General features: G+C 41.7%; 1 protein-coding gene across 26 annotated transcripts in view; it reads right to left on the bottom strand.

Annotated features, from left to right (window-relative positions):
- The window catches only part of NRCAM (neuronal cell adhesion molecule), a 283739-nt gene that overhangs the window by 146497 nt on the left and 115960 nt on the right, over positions 1 to 21282 (bottom strand). For all 26 annotated transcript variants that reach the window (XR_012904139.1, XM_075929879.1, XM_075929866.1 and 23 more), the window contains exon 2: positions 18310 to 18393. The gene's annotated coding sequence lies outside the window, so the exon portion shown is untranslated. The remainder of the gene's footprint in view (positions 1 to 18309; positions 18394 to 21282) is intronic.

The raw sequence follows: 21282 nt of genomic DNA, 5'->3' as shown, positions 1-21282 counted from the left end.
CATGACACAACAACGAAAGGTCATTAGCAGGGTTGGAGAGAAAGGAGAAAGGCTTGCAGTATAGCATTATTTTACTGCTACTTAGATGCCATCTTGCAAACCACATGCACGCATGATTAACTTTCAGCATGACTATTGCCAATGATTTCAAAGGGGCTCTCTCATGCTTAAAATTAACTGTACAGGAATAGCGACAAGGAGTCCTGTGGCACCTTGTAGACTAACAGATTTATTGGAACATTAGCTTTCGTGGGCAAAGACACACTTCACTTCCTTTGCCCACAAAAGCTAATGTTTCAATAAATCTGTTAGAGTTTATAAGGTGCCACAGGACTTCGCATCGCTTTTGCAGATTCAGACTAACACGGCTACCCCTCTGATACTGTAGACAGGAATGTTTTCAGGATCAGAGCTTTAGGAATGTAAACAATTATGATGGTTGGTTCTTTTAAATATATAAATATATGACTTGTCCTTCCCTTCTGTCCCATAAGCAAAATGACAAGTCAGTTTCTAGAAATGTCTTCTCTTCAGTATTTAATAGAGTTAAAACTACAGTTTCAAATTTTGGGTCTAATTCTGTCTTTATTTACAGCGGTTTACATGTGTTAGAGCTCCACACATGTTGATGGAATTTTTCCTAATTTACACTGAAAGTGGAAAGAGGATCAAATCAATAATCTTGATTTTTAACTATGGAGCAGCCATTCTGACACAGCACAGCAACCTGTAGACTCCATATTCACTTTTTTTTTCTTATAACTTCCTGTATACCAAGGATGACACTGCAATTCCATTATATTTTTTAAGAACTCAATTATTGGCATCTCTTTTTAAAAAACAACATTTATAATTCAAAACACTTTCCCTCCATATTTCCTTATAAAAAGTTGCAGCACAACTTATATATTCCATCAAGAGTGAGAAGATGCATTAAAAGCAGCACCTAAGAAAGAAAGGGTATATTTTCCATTCTCAATAAATTATGTAAGAAGAAAACTGAAAGCTTCAATCGATTGCTTTTAGTGACTTTCTTATACAGAATTTGTTTTTTTATATTCAAGACTAAAAATGGGTAGGATAAGCCACTAAACATGTAATTTTAAAAAATAGATATTATTTTTATAAAAAATATGAAAGGACACACTCATTACCAAAATATCTATTCTCCTTTTACATTTTAGTATTCATAAAAAAGATGAGCCACACAGTTTATGCACAATAATGCATATCTAATAACAAATTCATCCGTCTCTAATCTTACAAAATAGCATTTCTATAGTAAGTTAAGTAACCTATGACAACCTGTACGAAGTAAATGTAAAGAAGAAATACAGATATATTAGTAATACTTTAAAAAAATGCAAAAATTAATTTCAGCTCAGAAATATTTCATTTGGAAAGATGGATAAGTAATTTGTTACACTTATTCAATCTAAGAAGGTAAAATAAACTGATTTTTTTTAAAATATGTTGGTTGCATTCAACAGTATAATTCCTAGATATTTTCTGTTAATACTTCTTAAATATTTGTTGAATGCAATAGTCATAAGTTTTGGAATCTTCTACAGCTTATTTGTATTTAAGCAAAGCACTATGCATTAAGTTTCCCCACATACAAATATGCTATAATTTATTTTGTTGACATTTAGACATGATGATACACTGTACAGAGAGATTGTACATCATAGATTAATTTAAGGAAAAAGAATCTTTTAACCAAAGATGTGAAATGGATTCTTCTAATATAAAAAATAATCCTGAAACTTTTGATTATTCCCTTATACAAATATAAGGGATTTCCGTTTGAATTTCAAATTTAAATTCACACTCATCTTTATTTAGCACAGAATTCAATTAAAAATAAGAAAAAACAAAATTAATATTATTTTCTACTTTTAAACAGTGCACAGCCAGAGGAAATCATATTTTACCTGGATAATCTCCAATAATTGTTTACATTTAACTTTTTATATTACTTTTGCCAAACAGAATATGTAGTTCGTTGATGCATTCTGTGTGTTAATAAATTGTATTTGCAAAACTATTGAAATATTTCAAGAGCAAACTTTAATACCAGAAATGAACGTTCTCTTAAAATATTTGCAATATTTAATTCAAATCTTTTTTATAATATTTCATAAATCAACAAGTGGGATGACAAATGAATGTATGACAATATTCAAAGCAATATGAGTTTTCACTTTTTGTGGTTAAAATATTTCATAGATTTGATGCTGAAAGGTGTTTCCTGAATGACCCTTTGTATAAGCTGAACAAGAGAGAATCATATTTCAAACTAGTAAAAGGCAATAAAACCACACAAATTCTAATTATTTTGGAAACTAAATAGCATCAACATTTAAATATCCATTCTTTGTTTTGTCATTCTAGCACTGTGCACTATACACTATCACCTATTTTTTCAGCGGTATTAAAAAGCTTTAGAAACTGCTGATAGCAATCAACTATCTAGTGAAGCAGCAAAGCTCTGCAACATTACTGGACCATGTCAAATATGAAAAGACACTTAGCTACTGCAAAATAGGGCTCCCAGTGCCTGATGACATTATTGAACAGTTACAGTGCACACAAATGCTTAATTGTAGAAAATCCATAAGAGCTAGTGAATTCCTGAACTACTAGACTATCTAAATTGTTTTACTTTGAATTCTTGTACAGAACGCAGCACTGCTTGAGTACTTCAGTAGTTTACTAGTGGTTTATCTAGTTTATTAAGTGCTTTGGCACAAGCAGAGAATTTTGGACTTTGGTGCTTATTTTGAAATAATTGGCCTCCAAGGATTCTCACAGCTTCCTTGGTGGCCACTTGATGCACACCTCTCAGACCTCTATAGTTTCCTTTCCCCTGCAGCCTCTAAAGGTGCAGGCATGGGGAAAACAGTTTGTGCCACAAGGAAGACCCTGACAGCCCTGTAACACACTGCAGGACCCATTTCTGCATTCTGCAGTAATGGTCGAACCTTGCGCTCTCATCAAGCCACCAGCCAGCTCCTAAGCCCATGCCCGGGGCAGAAGAAGAAGGCCCCTTCCTGGTCTGGTGCAGAGATCTTAGATTTCATTGAGGTCTGGGGCGAGGAGGCTAATCTCCAGGATCTACGTGTCAGATGCAGAAATGAAGACATAGATGGCCGCAAGCCTGGACCAGAAGGGCCACATGAGCACCCAGGAGCAGGTGTGCATGAAAATCAAAGAGCTCAGGTAGGCCTACACCAAAGGCCAGGGACTCGTGTTCCAGCTCAGGGGCAGCACCCCATTTGTGCTGCTACTTTGGCGGCTGCACCGCATCCTAGGAGTGGGATCAGTCCCTTCCCTCTACCTCGTTGTAGACTCTGGCCTGGAGATGCCAGTTGTGAGCCTCACAGAGGTGGGGGTTGTACACCAGGATCAGGATGAGGAGAAGTAGGAGCTGGAAGAGGAGGACAAGGCCAGACAGGACACAATGCCCACCAAACAGGAGGTCATCCTGTCCCTGGAGCAGATACCCACTTCCAATGATGTCTCCCAGGGTTCACATGAAGCCAGGGAAGGCCCATCAGGGGCGTTCCAATACTTTCCCCAGACACATGTGGTGGGAGGCAGCAGGCAATGAGGGGCTGCGGGATTCTTGCTCAGCCTCCTCAGCCTGGGGATCACACAGCAAGCTGTGCATATAGGTGCACAGAGAGTGCCAGTCTGGAGCACACAGCCGCATGTGGCTGCCACAAAGGAACCTTTTGCTCCTACTCACAGGATTCCTGCACAGGCCTGCCTTACTACCGATTCCATGGTGGGACACCTCTCCTCAGCTGGATCCACTGTGAGCGCGGTGTGTAAACTACCTCCCATCCCATCTTCCCAACCCTGTGAGAGCTACCACTGCAGACAACCCCACAAAGACCTGGATTGGGAACATATCACCTGCCTTCATGCACTGCAGCAGTGTCTCGAGCAGCAGGAGCAGAGGTGGGATGCTGACTTGGAGCTGCACCACATCACCAGACAGGAGCTGTCCCAACAGACCCGGTGCATTGTACACAGCATACATCACCTCCGTCGACTGCCTGCTCGCAGCAATTGAGCGGTCTAGCAGCCATCCCCTCACACCTGCTCCTGCTTCTCCTTTGCCTCTACAGCTTCTCCTAGTTCCCCCACCCCATAGCCACCGAGGTGCCCGCACACAAGGTGGTGGGACCACCCAAGGTAGATGACAGTCCCAGCCCCATTCTGAGCCCCTCTCCCACAGGTTCTTTCCCCAGTCCTCTCCAGTTATAGTTACCCCAAATTAAAAAAAAACCAGTTGATTGTTTCAAACAAAAAGTCTGTTCTTTTTGTCTGGATGGGAGGAGGAGGAAGGGAGGGTGGGAGAGGTAAAGTACACAGTGGCAATGCTGAGGCCCCCTGTGGATAGGCCCAGGGGAAGAGTGTCACAGCTGGCCTTGACTAAAACTTGAGATGTGCATAGCCCCTGAATGGGCCTGCTGGATGACAGCAGTGTGCAGCTGCTCAAAAGCTCTGGCCAACTGCTTGGCCTCTGCCCCCTACTCTTGCAGGAATGTCTCCCCCTTGCTCTTGCACAGATTGTGCAGGACACAGCGGGCCACCACCACCTGGGGGATGTTCCATTTGGTGACGGCCAGGTGGGCAAGGAGATTATGGAACCTCCTCTTCCAACGGCCAAAAGGTGCCCTCCACCACAATGTGGGCCTTACTGAACCTGGTATTGAATCATTTCTTGGTGGGGTCCAGATGTCCCGTGTAGAGCTTCATCAGCCAGTAGCATAAGGGGCAGGCTGTGTCACTGATGATGCACATGGGCACGATGTGCAGGGGACATGGGAGGGGCTGTGTTGCATGAGAAGCATGTGGAGAAAGGTAAGGAGGTGTCCCAGAGTGTGCTGCTGGTCCTGGTCTTGCAGTGCCATGTGGGCAGCCTGCAATAAATGCACTAGGAGATGTAGCAGGAGGTCTCAGGCCGGTGAGTGCTTTGCCTCAGGTCCGGCTCCATATTGGAAGTGCTGGGGTGTCTGCAAGGGCAACCAGAGTATGCAGTGAGAAGAGTGTGCTGTCCCCTCAAGGAAGTAAGCAAACGTGAAGAGCCTGAGACAGGGCTATAGAGAGGAGCCCCTTTATACACAAGCCTCAGTTAGCCTCAGGCAGCAGCTCAAGGAAGCGACTACTGTCCTGTTGTCCTGCTCAGAGTGCTTCTGGGGGACATTAAATGTGATTCAGGCTCCAATCAGTGTGGACACACTATTTTAACATATATCTGTGCTATTTTGATGGGCATTTATAGTATACATGCACTATTTTGAAATAGCTATTTTGGGAGTTATTATTCCAAAATAGCTTATTCTGAAATAAGCACGTAGTGTAGACATACCCTTAGGTAACCAATTAACAGCATTTTCATCTGAAATCATTTGCTGTGTTTTATATTTAGGGTGCTACCAAATTCATGGTCCAGTTTGGTCAATTTCCGGGTCATAGGATTTTAAAAATCGTAAGTCATGATTTCAGCTAATTTCACAGTGTTGTGATTGTAGGGTTCCTGACCCACAAAAAGGGTGTGTGTGTTACAAGATCACTGTAGGGGAGGGTTGTGGTATGCCTTCCCATTCTTCTGCGCAGCTCCTGGCAGTATCTTCATCTTCAGAGCTGGGTAGTTGGAGAGCAGTGGCTGCTGGCTGAGAGCCCAACTCTCAAGGCAGAGCTGCCACCAGCAGCAGGACAGAAGTAAGGATGCCACGGTATGATAACACTTAATCTGCGCTGCTGCCTGAAAAACTGGTCTGCAGTGAGCATCTGCCATTCTCCAGCTACCCAGCTCTGAAGGCAGTGCAGAAATAAAGGTGGCAATACTGCAACTCTCCTACTACAAAATAAGCTTGTGATCTCTCTGTAATTCCTTTTTGGGTAAAGACACCCAATCTGAGAAATGGTAGGCTCCCCTGTGAAATCTACATAGTATAGGGAAGGAATAGTCAATACTATGAGTCAACTCCGGTCTGTCATATTTATCAACAGACCCCATGATCTTTTTATTTAGCTATTATTATAAATAGCTTTGGAGTATAGACCTTGATCAAGAACTTTGGACATGGACAAAAATAACTGACTATCCCAGTATAGGGTAAAGACAAACAAAAGACCAAATTTCATAGAAGGAGACCAGATTTTATAATCTGTGACATGTCTCATGGCTGTGAATTTATCAGGAACCTATTTATATACTAACACTGATTCCAACGGCACAAACAGTATAATTTAAAAAAATTCTCCTCCTTTAACAGCAGCCTCTCTAGCTCATATCCACAGTGTTTCTCTCCTTTACTTGCTAGTGAGAGTAGTTTTATAAAGGCTTTTAATAGATCTGTAGTGTAAACTGATGCTAGTCAGCCTGTCTGGAAAGTTTGTCAACAACACTTGGGTTGGGTTCCTGCCCTCAGAATCAGACATGCTGGACTAGGGGGCCATAAAACACAGCTGGGGTCACTAGGTTTTTAACCAATCCTGGACTCTAGGACCTCTACACTACATCTCCGTTTACCAGTGAAGAGGACTACCCACGGACAAAGGTCATCACTGGAAAGGTGGAAATTGCCACACCATAGTTATTTCCTATTATTGGCATATCTGAATAACTGCAGGATGTTAAAAACAGTATGGTAACCAATGACTGTTTAATGGCAACCAGAGAGGGGCTAGGTATCTCTTCTGAGCATTCTCCCAGTTGGCATTAGGGACATTAAATTTAGATGAATCAGCTAATCAAATAGCCGATCAAATTTGTATCGACTATTTGATTAGTTGATAAGGGCAACTCTGCTTTTGAAGTGTAGCAACAGCACCAGGGCTGTTGCTACACTTCTAAGGAGAAAGCACTGTGCGAAGCACAGAGCCAGCAGGGGACTCAAACAGTCTCCTGCTGGCCCCTTGCTCTCTGCGGCATTTCAAAGTGGCAGGCATGAAGCCTGGGACCCCAGGTTCCATGCGGCACTGACATTTTGAAGTACCACTCTTTCCCCTCCACCTTGCTGCCTCTTTCAGATAGAGGCAGCAAGGGGGGGAAGCAACTAGTCATCTAGTGTATCGACTAGTGGTTCACATTTCTAATTAACATTCTCATTTCTAATGAACCAAGTTGACATGAACAAAGAAAGCCTTGTGTGTAATCTTCCATATATTGGCCTGTGATAAATGAAAATGTTTGATGAAAATCAATCAGAGTGACCTGGACAGATTAGAGGATTGGGCCAAAAGAAATCTGATGAGGTTCAACAAGCACAACTGTAGAGTCCTGCACTTGAGACGGAAGAATCCCAAGCATTGTTACAAGCTGGGAACTGAATGGCTAAGTAGCGGTTCTGCAGAAAAGTACCTGGGGATTACAGTGGATGAGAAGCTGGATATGAGTCAACAGTGTGCCCTTGTAGCCAAGAAGGCTAATGGCATATTAGGGTGCATTAAGAGGAGTATTGCCAGCAGATCCAGAGAAGTGATTATTCCCCTTTATTCGGCTCTGGTGAGGCCACATCTGGAATATTGTGTCCAGTTCTGGACCCCCCCACTATTGAAAAGATGTGCACGCATTGGAGAGGGTCCAGCAGAGGGCAACCAAAATGATTAGGGGGCTGGAGCGCATGACCTCTGAGGAGAGACTGTGGTATTTGAGTTTGTTTAGTCTGAAGAAGAGAAGAGTGAGGGAGGAGTTGATAGCAGCCTTCAACTTCCTGAAGGGAGGTTCTAAAGAGGATGGAGAGAGGCTGTTCTCAGTAGTGATGGATGGGAGAACAAGGAGCAATGGTCTCAAGTTACAGGTGAGAGAGATCTTGGTTGGATATTAGGAAATACTATTTCACTAGGAGGGTAGTGAAGTACTGGAATGGGTTACTCAGGGAGGTGGTGGACTCTCCATCCCTAGAGGTTTTTAAGTCTCGGCTTGACAAAGCCCTGGCTGGGTTGATTTAGTTGGGATTGGTCTTGCCTGGGATAGGGGGAGACTTGATGACCTCTTGAGGTCTCTTCCAGCTCTATGATCTGCCTTGTATGGTTCAGACACAACAAATCCAGCATCCTGGCAGGAATTGGATGAGATGGCCCTTATGAATCCTTCTAATCCTGCTATTATTACCATTGGCCAGCCAAAAGGACATGATAGCTGATTGGGACCTCACTCCTTTTCTTCCTCGTTAATATAAACCTTTGCCTGGGTCTTTTACAGTCTCCTGGTAGTGGTGTGACACTCCCTCCTCGTAGCTGTAGCATAGAAACTGTTTTTAAATGCTGCGGTTTCACTGGTTGCCTGTTTTAGGGCCAGGAAGGAAATTTTCCTTGTGTGGCTGAACTGGCAGTGCCTAGTAGACTTTTTTTTACCTTTTTTTACAGCATCATGGAATTAGGTTAAATGAGAGCAGGACTCAGAAATTAATATCAGTAGTATGTAGGAATAGTTAGTTGTCACAACTTATGGATCCGGTCTAGTGTGGATATAGGCAAAAAGGTCCAGCTTCCAGATCTAAATGAGACCTGCGAGTTTACTATTGGACTTGTGGCTATCGGAGAAGGGGAGACCTCAAGTCATTGTAGACCAAGGTCCCTCTTTGATAATCTCCATCCCCTGCAAGGAAAAATTAGTATGCATACGTGAGAAGATTCAGAAGAATGAACTGAATTGTATGGGTAAGCTGAGTTCTATGGGAAAGCCTTGTAACTGACCCACTTTAAATGCCATGTATGCAAGAGTCAAGGGAGAAGAAGCAGATTACACAGCAGATGGGTGCTAAATAAATAAAGTTAAAGCTTGCTTCATGTCTGTGTCTATCTTCATTTACCTGCATGTCCTAATGAGAGAATTTTGCAGCTGGTTACAAGAGGACCAGCATTTCACCCAGTGTTTTCTACCAATTGCACCAATGCACAATTAATTAGCAACAACCACTATTAGGGCAACTTCTTCAAAGGGAAAGCAAAATGAACCCACGGGCTGTAAACAAGTACAATGGCATGCTAAAGTGCTGAAAAGTCCTGTAGTGAACACCATATAAAATAGTGCTATCATATTGATGGAGGCAAAGTCAAGGCAGAGCACAGTAGCATAACTGACAGGCAAGGCCTGATGAAAGCCATATCTTATAAACTGCTCCAGGAAAAATACTGTCAAACTCAGCAGATGTCAGAGGGAGTTACTGCACTAAACAGACAACTCGGGCAACTGTACCACACTACAGAGATAAATGCAGACATCTGTCAAGGTGCAAATGTGCATGCTATACGGTACCCTTACGGCATGGCTCTGTCCTATGTCAGTGGGCCTGTTACTACAGCAAGCTCACTTGACCATGCCATGTCCCTTCTCCTCAAGCATTTTTCATGTTAGATCTGTTTGTGGGAAAGTGGCGCTATAACCACATCAGTGATTGCTACCAAACAACAGGCTTGTATGAGGAGATAAGGAATTATGTGTTTGTTGTTTTTCAAGTGGACTCAAGGAAGGGAGCATTTTGAAGTAGTTGCTTCATTCAGTAACATAATTTTAATTGTGTAGCTACTCCTTTACAATCACTGTACAGAATAATTTCAAAGGCAACACTACCTTTTGGGCTGGTGATAAACCATTTGCAAATAGAGTCTTTTCCCACCACCTCTGTTTATATATTCCCAGAATCTGTCATCAATACTCTTGCAGCATTTCATTTATTGCATTTTTGGTTCATCCTCTTTGAATCCACTTAATGATCTGCATCACTTCTTCTTCTGATGGATTATAAACAACACCATAACTGCAATTACACTATGCTACTCTCTAAAATCTAGATGAGTGTGTTTGTACACACACGTAGAGCTGCTCCATTATATTGATCTTTCACTCTTTGTTATCCCATGGAAGTAGACAGGATTGCAGAGTTCTCAAAATTGGGCCCATTTACTACTACTACTATTGGTTTTGAGATGATGATGTAAATGTTCTTCCTGAAACGTCATTCCCAAATGATTATTAACAAACTTCTATTTAATTCCATCTAGTACAAGAAAAATCATTAAGATTGCTTACGGAAGCTTTTTGAGTCATTCTCCCCTTTGAAGTACTATTGAGCACTGGTGTTAAAAAAAATCTTCTCTCTCCACCATCCTCCACTATTCCAGCTCTTCAAAATATAATGGTTTAAAATGACCAAATGAATTAATTCCTGTTTCACTGTGTAGTATTTAAATATTTCATCAATATAGGAGAAGTGGTAATTGTAAGGATAGTGATGATTGTTTCACTAAGCATAATAAATTCTCAGGTGGCCTTTTAAAATTATTTTGTTAGTTTCTTTCTAATCCATGGGATGCATGGGCCAAATCCTATTCAGCAGTACTTACTTCCGTAGCTCATCAATTTCACTGGGGCTACTTGCGTGATTACAGACTATTCATCCAGGCAGTAGTTTCAGAATCCGGCTCTGAATTTCTAATAACTTAATTTCACAAATGTAGTAAGCATATATCAGCTATATCCAACAGGGATATTAAGAAGCATGTAATTCATTCATCATGTAGTCAACAACATTTTTGTCGACTACACGATTAATCAATAAGGGATAGTACTCAGTCCCAGCTCAGGCCAGGTTAGCAACTACTTCCACTGCAGTTCTGCGCAGAAAGTAATTTAGGAGCTGGGTGGGCAGGCAGCTCAGCTCAGTCCCGGCTCGTGCTTGGTCTGGGAGCTACCCCAGGCTCCTTCATGCAGAACCACAGAAGGGGTAGCTCCAGGGTCCTGGCGCCAGCCGGGGCTGAACCATGCTGTTGGCCAGCCCACTAAACAATTTATTGGTGGGAAGTTGGAGGGGATGTGTGGAGTCAATAGCATTAACCAATAAGCTTTTGCTTATCAGTTAATCATCTACACTATTACATCCCTAAAATCTAGGAGCAAGCTTTTGGATTCAACAAGTTAATATTTCCTTACAGTTTTAAGCATAGCTTAAGCATATCAGAGAGAGGCAGCAAGGGGGTGGAGAAAGCTCTGGTGCTGGGGGGAAATGGCTTAAAAGCTGGTTCCGCCCAGCACCATCTCCATGGTGAGACGGGGCAGGGGCACAGCGGGGAACTGGTGGTGCTTCCACCTTTGAAATGTAGCAAGAACAGAGCAGAGCTCTTGCTACATTTCAAAAGCAGAAGTGCTGCAGGGAGCTTGAGGCAAGCTGGGGACTCAAACAGTCCCCTGGCTGGCCCCGCGCTCCCTGCTTTTGAAATGTACAAGAGTCCCGGGAGAGCTCCTGTACAGTTCAAGAGCAGGGCGCACATGGCCAGTGGGGGACTGTTTGAGTGCCCCACTGGGCTGTGCTCCTCATGAAGCTTTAGTCTTTGTAATGTAGCAAGAGCCAGCAGGTGCCCTTATTGACTAATCTAACAGTCGATGCAAATTACATTGACTACTCAATGAGTTGATTAATCTAAGTTTAACAGCCTTAACCCAATCCTCCTGTGTAAACTTGTGATTAATTTTCAACTGACTAAACAAAGCATATTTTTGTAGTCAGTACACTCATTTCACAAGGTCGTAAGTTAAAAAGCTGACAGTAGCACACTTTGTGAAAGTTTTGTGGACAGCATCTGTGTATCATACTAGATATTGTTTTGGGGGCATCATGTAGGAGAATAGAACAAAACTTAATTGTTTCCTCAGTAAAATAATTCATGCATGCCTTTTTTAATATCCCCACATCCATGTTTCACATCATCAAACTGAGGACCCTTTTTTCCCCTCTTAACAGCAGTTTTTGTGAATGAACAGAATAAACAAATGTGTCACTGATTAGCATCCAAGGTGTCACACAGAATTTCTTTACACTTCTATAGCTTCCTGGATCCTCTGGCTGATTTGATTTAATCTTATACACCTCTAACTTTGATCAACAAAAAAATAAACTTAAAGTTTCAATCTTGGCTGGTCATTAAGGCTCCAATTGTTAAGTCACTTAATAAATGGCTTTGACTACTGAAGTAAAGAGACATACTCATGAGCTTAAAGTCACACATGAAGTAAGTACATTGCTGAATAGGGTCCAGCAATCATAACACAAGCTTCTGACTTCACTTCTAAATGGTAGGGTTGCCAGAAGGTTTCAACAAAAATACCAGTCACACTTGACATTACATCATAATCTACATTACATCTTATTTAGAAAATACTGGACATTTATATTTTCACATTTATATTTTCTCAATGTGTTTCCCAAACAGAAAGCTCAAATACTGGACTGTCCAGATATCTGGCAACCCTATTAAATGGGCATATTAATATTCCAAAGACATCTTCTTAGAAGTATAATACATTAAATAAATATGTATGAAAGAGATTTTTGTGTTAACCCAAATACTTAAAAGTAAAGTCTTCTCATATATGTAAGCTATTCATATGCATTAAGGGAAGAGTGTATACTCCAGTGCACCTCTTGTGCTAATGTTTTTTACTTTATTTAATTTAGTCTTTTGCTTTCAATATGGTGAAATTTTAATGGAAGTAAACTCTCAAATATTCTCTATATTTCATGAACTCAAGCAATATGAATCTGTCTCTAGATCATCTGAGTTTAGCATGTCTTTTCAGTTATATTTACTAACTTTTTCAACTTTTCATAACAGGAAATATAGCCCTTAGAGAAACTGCATCCTTTTTGCCCATTTATAAACAAAATAATAAAAAGTAGAGATACTTGCACAAATCAGTTCATCTCTCTCCACCCTGAATTGCTATCCTTTGTCTTTTGGATCTTGCAGTGGCCCCTTATTAACAAATATTGTAAAATGATCTTTTGTGTAGTACCGTATCAAAAGGTTTTCTGAAATTCAGATTAATTATGTTCACTGCTTCTCTTTTATTTGCCATTTCAGAAATCTCATGCATGAGATTACAGGTATGCAGACCACTCTAACAAAATCAGAATTTCCAAATCTTCCGTACAATAGGCCCAAATCTTTTTACGGAGTTTCCTTTACCAAAGATCTAAGCATTAACCATATCTAGATGTGTATGAACTACCCAATCCCTGGAGGCACCAATCCCCAAGATCATAGAGGACTCATGAGGGTCACTGAAATAAGATGGTGGAGAAGGCACTGTCCTGCATTCTGCCTGACAGCTTGAAGAGACATTTGTATATGTGCCTCAAGAAGGAGATACTCATTTGCACGGATGCCTGACCAAGACCAAGGGACAAAAAGTTCTATTTTTTGTCCTTCTTGTTTCCAGGCTGTGATGCTATGATATAACAATCCTGCATTTTATGGCAATGTTTCTCAAAATGGGCCACAGCTGCTAACAGGCCACTCCAGTTTGTTTCTTATCAGCTCTGCAGCCACGCAGCCTTGTGGCCCCCATTGACTCTGGTTCACCAAACGGTGAACTGTAGCCAATGGGAACCACAAGGCTCTGTGGCTGCAGAGCTACTAACTAAACAAACTGGAGCAGTTCGTTAGCTGCTATCTCAAAGTGGGACTGCAGCCCACCTTGAAAAACACTGTTTTATGGTGATTTTTTTTTCTTTAATGGAATCTAGGATAGAATTTATCTTAGTTTAGAAGTTTATCATCTAATCATTTTTCCTTACACATTTCAAACGTAACTATGAAGTATTTTACTCCAATTCTTCCCCTGTAGGGAAAATTAACCGTATATCTAGTCTATAACTTCCTGCTTCTTTTATCTATTTATGATGCAATAAATTTATTCAAGCTTGCAGCAATTTAAGCAATAAGAATATGTGCCATTCATAAATTTTAGGAAATACAATAAAATGAAAAATGGAGAGTGAAATGAATAAATAAATAAAGAGCAATAATAATACCCCAAGTCTCCTGAGTGGCAGCTCTGTTTCTTTAAGCAGAATTCAATATCTTAAATTCAGTAGCTTAAATACCAAAACTGAGACTTTTCTAAATTTGTTGCATCTCACAATAAATGTGCATTTCAAATTCTACATGAATTGTGCCATCCACTCCTGGTTAGTAAGAAAGAGGAAAGAAAATGGCAAGAGAATTTCTCTCCTACTCTAATCCTGCCTTATGTATTTTCTTCCATCTGTCCTGTGTTTATAACCGTTGCTTTTCTATATTTTATGCTTTACCCTTTTTCACCTTTCCTGTGTCTGGTCACCCTTTTTTTTCCCTGATGCCCTACTGATCTACATTTCTTTCCCTTGACTCTCTTCAGTTCTCATTGCTTCCCCCTCTGTCAAGCTAATCCTACTAAAATTATGCAATCAGATGCTACATACTACACCTGACTGCATTTTTCTAACATATTAAGCCAGCAGCATCAAAATCCTGGCCCCACTGAAGTCAATGGCAAAAATAATTTGTTTCAATGGAAGTCAGAGAAGTAGAAAAAGCCTGGGGAAGAAAAGATAGGAGAATGCTTGAACGGGAAATGAGGAAGAAGTGAAAATATAGAGGTTATCTGGGATTTATGCAGTAAGATGTATTTGCTAATATTGGTTTAAATCTCTTTACATATCAAGTCAGGGAGCTTGCAAGATATTGTGGCTGTGATTTGGCATAAGCAGACAATTAAGCAGGTGTTTAAGACCCACTGATATAGAGTAAAAACATGTTTACAACTCCAGAGGCTTTTCACCGCCCATGCTGCCATTTCAGAAGTTGGATGCTGTAGGTTGGGGGAGGATGGGGAAGGGAGTAGAAGTACTGTCTTGTCACCAGTGCAAACACAATGGGAGGTGGCAGTGGAGCAGCCTGGCTCTGTGCTCCCTCCTCCCCTCCTGTGACAGTAGCTTTGGGCTGCTGCAGGGAGAGGGAGGGAGCTATGCCTACAGCAACTCTGATTGATTATTCTGCCCCAGGAGGCATGCAAGTGGGGAAGGCAGTCAATCTGGGGGCTCACATTTGCTACAGACCTGGAGCTTCTTGCATCCCCAGGAAACTGATGCTAACTCCAGCAAAACTCCTGTCACTCACAAAAAAAAGTCATAACATTGCAGTAGTCTGAATCATTCCCAGCTAAGCAAGGATTAAAAGTTGTTCCCTTCTACTAAATATTTGTTGATTTCTGTAACAGAGGAGTTTGGCAAGTGGCAGTTCCTGCTCCCAGGTCACTATGTTTAGCGCTTCAAGTTCTTCAGAACAGGGACTGGCTCTTTGAACTATATTTGTACAGTACTAAACACAAGAGTCTTTACCTTCCACAGGACTTCTAGCGAGAGCTCCTGCCATGAAGCCAAAATCCCGTAACTCACAAATAATTTGTCAGGCATAAAACTGTGTTAATTCTAATTCACCACTTATTACCTATGAAACCTGTATCAGCCATTCCACTGAGGGTAACATGTATTTATTTTATTCCTCCTTCAACATCTATCACCTTGAAGAAATGTGTTACAACTGAGCTACCAAGCAAGAAACTGAAGGAAACGGGCCAGTGAATTTAATTTATATTTATAGTCTCTAAATCCTGTGATTTTAGGCTTCCATGAAATTAAGGTAAAAAAAAAGCCAATCAATCTGAAATCCCTCACAAGCTCTCAAAAGGTCCCAAGAACTTAAGTCAGTCTCTGGTGGGCCTTGCTCATTAGAATGTCAGAATCCACGATTATCAAATAAATCAGAATTTACAAGTACTTTTATTTAAAGTTTTGCTTTCACAAAAGATACTTTGGCAGTTCAGATTCTTTTTTTCCTTAAAAAATTATCATTCCTTGGTCAAGCTCTCTCATTTTTTCAAAACAATGACAGTTCCTTACTTTGTGTGTGTGTGTGATTCACAAAGCTACTGTACTTTTCATTGCTACAGAAGGGTTGAAAATGCATTTACATCTTTAAAACTTTTTTAAAGGATTTTTGCCATCAAGTTTTTGAATATTAGCTAGAGGATTTGTCAAGAGGATTTGAAAAGCAATATTTGAAAAAAAGACCACATTTATATGTGAAAATTATGTACCTACTATTTTTACAAGTAAACCACTAAGATTGTTTTGTGATTTTTTTCACCACTTTGTGCTGAATTGGCTTCACTATTTTGATGATGGTGCTTGACCTTGCGTGGCCCTAAAAGTAGGTGTTTCCCAGTAATAGTAATCGCATAGCTGAAAATGAAAGTGGGCAAATAGTAGAAAACATCATTGTGCAAAAAGAGAAAGGGGGCTGGAAACAGGTCTGAGTAAAAGTTGATTTTAGAACACTCAAAAGATCTTTTGAAATACAAAAAAAAAGGAGTATAACAAAAGAATTACTTAAAATGATTATTATTTTAAATGCATCCTATTTAAAAACGGCCATTCCAGAGAAATGTCTTTACAATTAGTCAATTAAAAAAGCTGAGTGCCCCTTTAAATAATAATAGAAATGTAGCCGTGTTAGTCTGGTGTAGCTGGAATTGAGAAATATTTCCTTCCCAGAGGTAGCAGACACTGTCAGAAGGATTCAGTGTGACTGAATAAGTGGGCGTATGTCTGGCTGAGACACTCTTTCACGACACAGATTAGGCCAAACCAACTAGCTGCAGAGGAAAAGGTCACAAGGCAGGCTGCCATGGCTGACTGACGAGTGAAAGGGGATAAACACTGATCCCCTCGTTGTTGCCTGTGACTGGATCCCACTGACCACAGTCAAGCTGTTTAAAAGGCTTGTAGAACAGTTTTGGCACTGAAATTAGTACTCGCCTCTCCCATGTACATAGTGATTCCCAACATTCTATTTCTTGAGGTCTAGCAATTCCTATTGCCACATGCATCTGTATCTAACAGTGCTGCATCCATCGGAGTGTTGTTTATGTAGTCATGTCATCAAAGCATCGCATTATATAGTTATGTCATCATCTATCTATGTCATACTACTCTCTGTTTTTCAGCCACAAGCCCATGTGTCAGGCCAGTACTGGTCCTTGCCAAAGAACATAATATATCATCACTCACTATCTAAAGTATTTTCTAAGGAATATCAAGATATAAGCACTCAAACTGTAGAAGAAAGTAGTGAGGCCTAACTAGAGTAAGAGTTACATAGTAAGTAAGGCCAGACCATTCTACTTCCGGTGAGCAGGCACCTGTGCATGAGCCAATTCAACGTTCAAATGGCTGTCAACTTAGGTATGGCTGGCTGTCACTCAGCCATGTTGCCCAAGGGAATCTGCCACATGGCACCACTACCCAACAGGAGAACAGAGTTTTGACTGTGATAGGAACTCAAGACCCTAGTGAACCAAAGCAACTTTCAGCTAAGCCAGAAGGCCTGAGGGCTACATAGAGAACAACGTTTGGTTACCATCCAAATGAGCTTTTCGGCATCTTTAATAGTGTTTTTTTTCAGGCATCAATCTAGCTTCAAATAATGGCAGTAACAGTCCTCCTTTATGGAGCTACATTTTGCTCAGTAATGACTTGGTACCATTTGGACCAGATTTGTGAATTGTACAAGATAAAACCTTGAGGAAGAAAGGATGTCAATGTTTTTGTTGTTACCTATCACTTCATTTTTTTTTTTTGTTTTACGTCTACTTTACATTTCCTCAAGTTGGGAAAAAATCTGAAACACATAAATAAGAGAGGAATGCCTGTGCAGCCACCCACTCCTATGAACTGTACAACATAGACAACGTCTGTTCTGATAGACAGTACACAGTACTGTATTCAAGATCCCAAAATAAGATTTTTCTTTCACAAAAGTCATGTATTAAAACACAGATGTCTATTCAGCAGTCACCGCTGAATTCTAGCAACGCTATCTCTTTCTAGTGTTGAAAAGCCTGTGCAGAGCAAATACAAAAGGAACAGAAAGTAGAATCAAAGTAACTTTGAAACTTCCAAAACAGGCTTTTTAACCTTGTGACCTAGACCAAGGGACCGAAGAACCCATGGAGTAGATGGCTCCATAACAAAAAAAGTGAGGGAGTGTGGAAGAGGGAAACAATATTTAATTGCATTCCCAGCATCTCAGAATGTCAGTTTCTTCAGAGGAGCATTTGTTTCCGGGTACAACTTGTTCTGAAACTTGTTCCCTGGTTTGCCCAGTTATGAACATCACTGTTAATTCAGTGTAATTTCTTAAGCACAAGACACCATGGAACACTATTTGTCTGCTTTTCTTTTTTAATACATTTAATCTAAGCTCTTTACAACAAGAAAACTATCGTTTTCTAATTTCTATTCATCACAAACTCTCTGTTTCATCAAGCTTGAATACATAGCAAAATATAGAATGTGATGTATCATTTCATGAACACAGCACAATCATGGTATCTTATCCCATGAGATCCGATTTCACCTAGTGATAATGGGTAAATCTTTAGGAAGAAAATAAGAACTGTCCTACCTTTGAATGAATATTTTCAGAGCAAGATGATCTGTCTCTGTTTTTCTTCTTCTTATCTCTCGGGACTTTATGTTATCACTTGGTCTGGAAAAAAATTGGAGAATGAGACATTTAAACAGATAAACATTCCTTTTTACTGAATCACGTTATATAATAACCTGTTATGAAATAGAAATTCAAATTGTAGCACAGAAGTAGACAAAGCTGTCTTAACATACTTGCCACAATAAGTTCAATGTAGCTAGCCTGAAATTATATTCAAATTGTGTTTTAGTAAAGATTGAATTATTAGTATTTCTGTTGGGTTTTCTCTTCCAAGTAACACCGGTCACTTGCAACTACACTTAAGGCAGAAGTCCCCCCTCTTCCTCGTAGGTGAGGGTTTAGACCACAAGAGGTAAAGATTGCTTAATCAGGAATAGAAAAAAAAAGGTTACTTACTTTCTTAACTGTTGTTCTTTGAGATGTGTTGCTCATGTCCATTCCACTTAAGTGTGCACATGCCGAGCACACGGATTGTCCAAGAGTTTTCCCTCAGCGGTACTCATCAGACCAGCAAGGGAGCCCCCTGGAGTGGCGCCACTACATCTGTGCATATATACCCCTGCTGGCCCTCCACCCTCTCAGTTCCTTCTTGCCGGAACGCTCTGACACAGGGGAGGTAGATGGGATGTGGAATGGACATGAGCAACACATCTCAAAAAGCAATAGTTAAAAAAATAAGTAACCGTTTTCTTCTTTGAGTGCTTGCTCATGTTCATTTCACTTAGGTGACTCCAAAACTAAAACTTAGGAGGTGGGGTCGGAGCCAACCAAGAGATGGACTGGAACACAGCCCTACCCACAGCAGCATCCTCCCTGGCCTGTTGTGTAATGGCATAGTGATTTGCAAAAGTGTGCACTGATGACCAGGTAGCTGCCCTGCAAGTCTCTATGATGGGCACCTGGGCTGCGAAGGCCGTGGAAAAGGCCTGGGCTCTTGTGGTATGGGCTGTAATAGGAGCCGGAACCTGTGCCAGTCCATAGCACGCTTTGATGCATGCTGAAAAGCTAAAGTACGCCTCATGTCAAGAGAGCCTGTGTAGAGCCTGTTTTGTCCCAGAGCTGTGGGGCTTAAGGTAAAACACAGGAAGGAAAATGCCCTGGTGGACATGAAAGAAAGAAACCACCTTGAGCAGAAAGGCAGGGTGGAGACACTGCCTGACCTTATCTTTAAAAAAGACCATTTATGGGGGGGTACACCGATATGGCCTTCTGTTCCGACACTCGCCTGGCTGAAGTAATGGCCGCCTTCCACAAGAGGTGCAGGAGGGGACACATTGCCAACAGCTTGAAGGAACAACCCATGAGCTTTGTGAGGCTCCCAAGAGGTCCCAAGAGGGGAAGGGCTCATGCACCTGGAGGTAGACCCTGTCCAACCCCTTAAGAAAATGGTGCACCATGGGATCTGAGAAAACAGGTCTGCCACGCAAGCCTGAATGAAAGGCCAAGATGGCTGCCAGGTGCACTCCCAGCGAGGAAGAGGCCAGACCCTGAAGCCTTAGGCCCAGGAGGTAATCCAGAATAGCCAGCACAGGGTTTCCATAGGAGAGGATCCTCTACCTTCTGACCAGAAAACGAAGCATTTCCACTTCGTCAGATAAGATGACTTAGTGGAAGGCTTACGGCTCCCCAAAGGAACTGCTTGGACCTGTTCCAAACACTGCCTCTCCATGGCCATCAGCCATGGAGCTTCCATGTCATGAGGTGCAGGGTGTGGAGGTTTGGATGCCACAGCCTGCCGAACTCCTGAGATATTAGGTCCGGGAACAGGGGATGGACTAGAGGCCACTCTGGGATGTCTACACAACAGAGTTTTGTCGGAAAACAGCCGTTTTTCTGACAAAACCTGAGGAACATCCACACTGCAATTGTGTTCATCCACAAGAAAATCGAAAGAACAGAGGGGGTTTTCCAGCATTGGTAATCCTCATTCTATGAGGAAGAAGCCTTTTTGCAAAAGAACATGGAAGAGGGAGTTATTTTGGAGGAAGAGGAAAAAGGAAAAACCACAGGTGCCCTGGTGGCCATTCCGTCCATAGCAATCACAGCTTACATGCAAGAGAGAGTCCATTCAGTCTAGACACTGTCTTTCGAAAAAGCAGATCGCTTTTTCAATGCACTTTTGCAGTGTGAATGCTCTCTTTCGGAAGAAGTTTTTTTGGAAGATCTGTAGTCTAGACGTAGCCTCTACTGAGAGCATGAGAAGGGCCAGGAACCAATGCTGGCAATGCTAGGCTGGGGCTATCAGGATTACGGAGGCCTGAAACTCCCTGATCCTGAGAAGCACCCTGTGGATCAGCAGGAAGGGATAGGGGGAGGCATACAGCAGTCCCCGAGGCCCAGGAATCATGAGAGCATCCCCCCAGAGCATCCCCAGGCTGTGGTTGAATTGGGAGAAAAAACAGGGACACGTCCTGTTGCTATTGGTCACAAATAGGTCCAGGTGGGGAAATCTCCACCTGTGGAATATAGACAAGGCTACATCCGGCCTGAGGGACCACTCGTGCCCCACAAAATACCTGCTAAGGTGGTCCACCAACCTGTTCTGGGCCCCGGGGAGGTAAGCGGCCACCAGGTAGATACCTTGAGCCACACAGAGGAGAAGAACTTCCATGCACAGGGGATAGGAGTGAGCACCACCCTGTCTGTTTATATAAAACATCACTGTTGTGTTGTCTGTCAAAATCTACATTAACTTGTTTCAGAGCTGCGGCAGGAAAACACCGCTCTTAACTCCCTGAGGGTACGTCTATATTTGCTCCCTAGTTCAAACTAGGGATGCAAATGTAGGCGACTGAAATTGCTAATGAAGCGGGGATTTAAATATCCCACACTTCATTAGCATGATCTTGCCCACGCGCTATTCCGATTGCCAGCTGATTCGAACCAGGAAGCGCGCTCTAGGCCACGTTAGTTCGAATCAAATCCGTT

The sequence above is a fragment of the Pelodiscus sinensis genome, chromosome 1 (assembly GCF_049634645.1).
Source record: "Pelodiscus sinensis isolate JC-2024 chromosome 1, ASM4963464v1, whole genome shotgun sequence".
NCBI classification, from domain to species: Eukaryota; Metazoa; Chordata; order Testudines; family Trionychidae; genus Pelodiscus; species Pelodiscus sinensis.
This window is presented reverse-complemented; position numbering and strand designations above follow the sequence as displayed.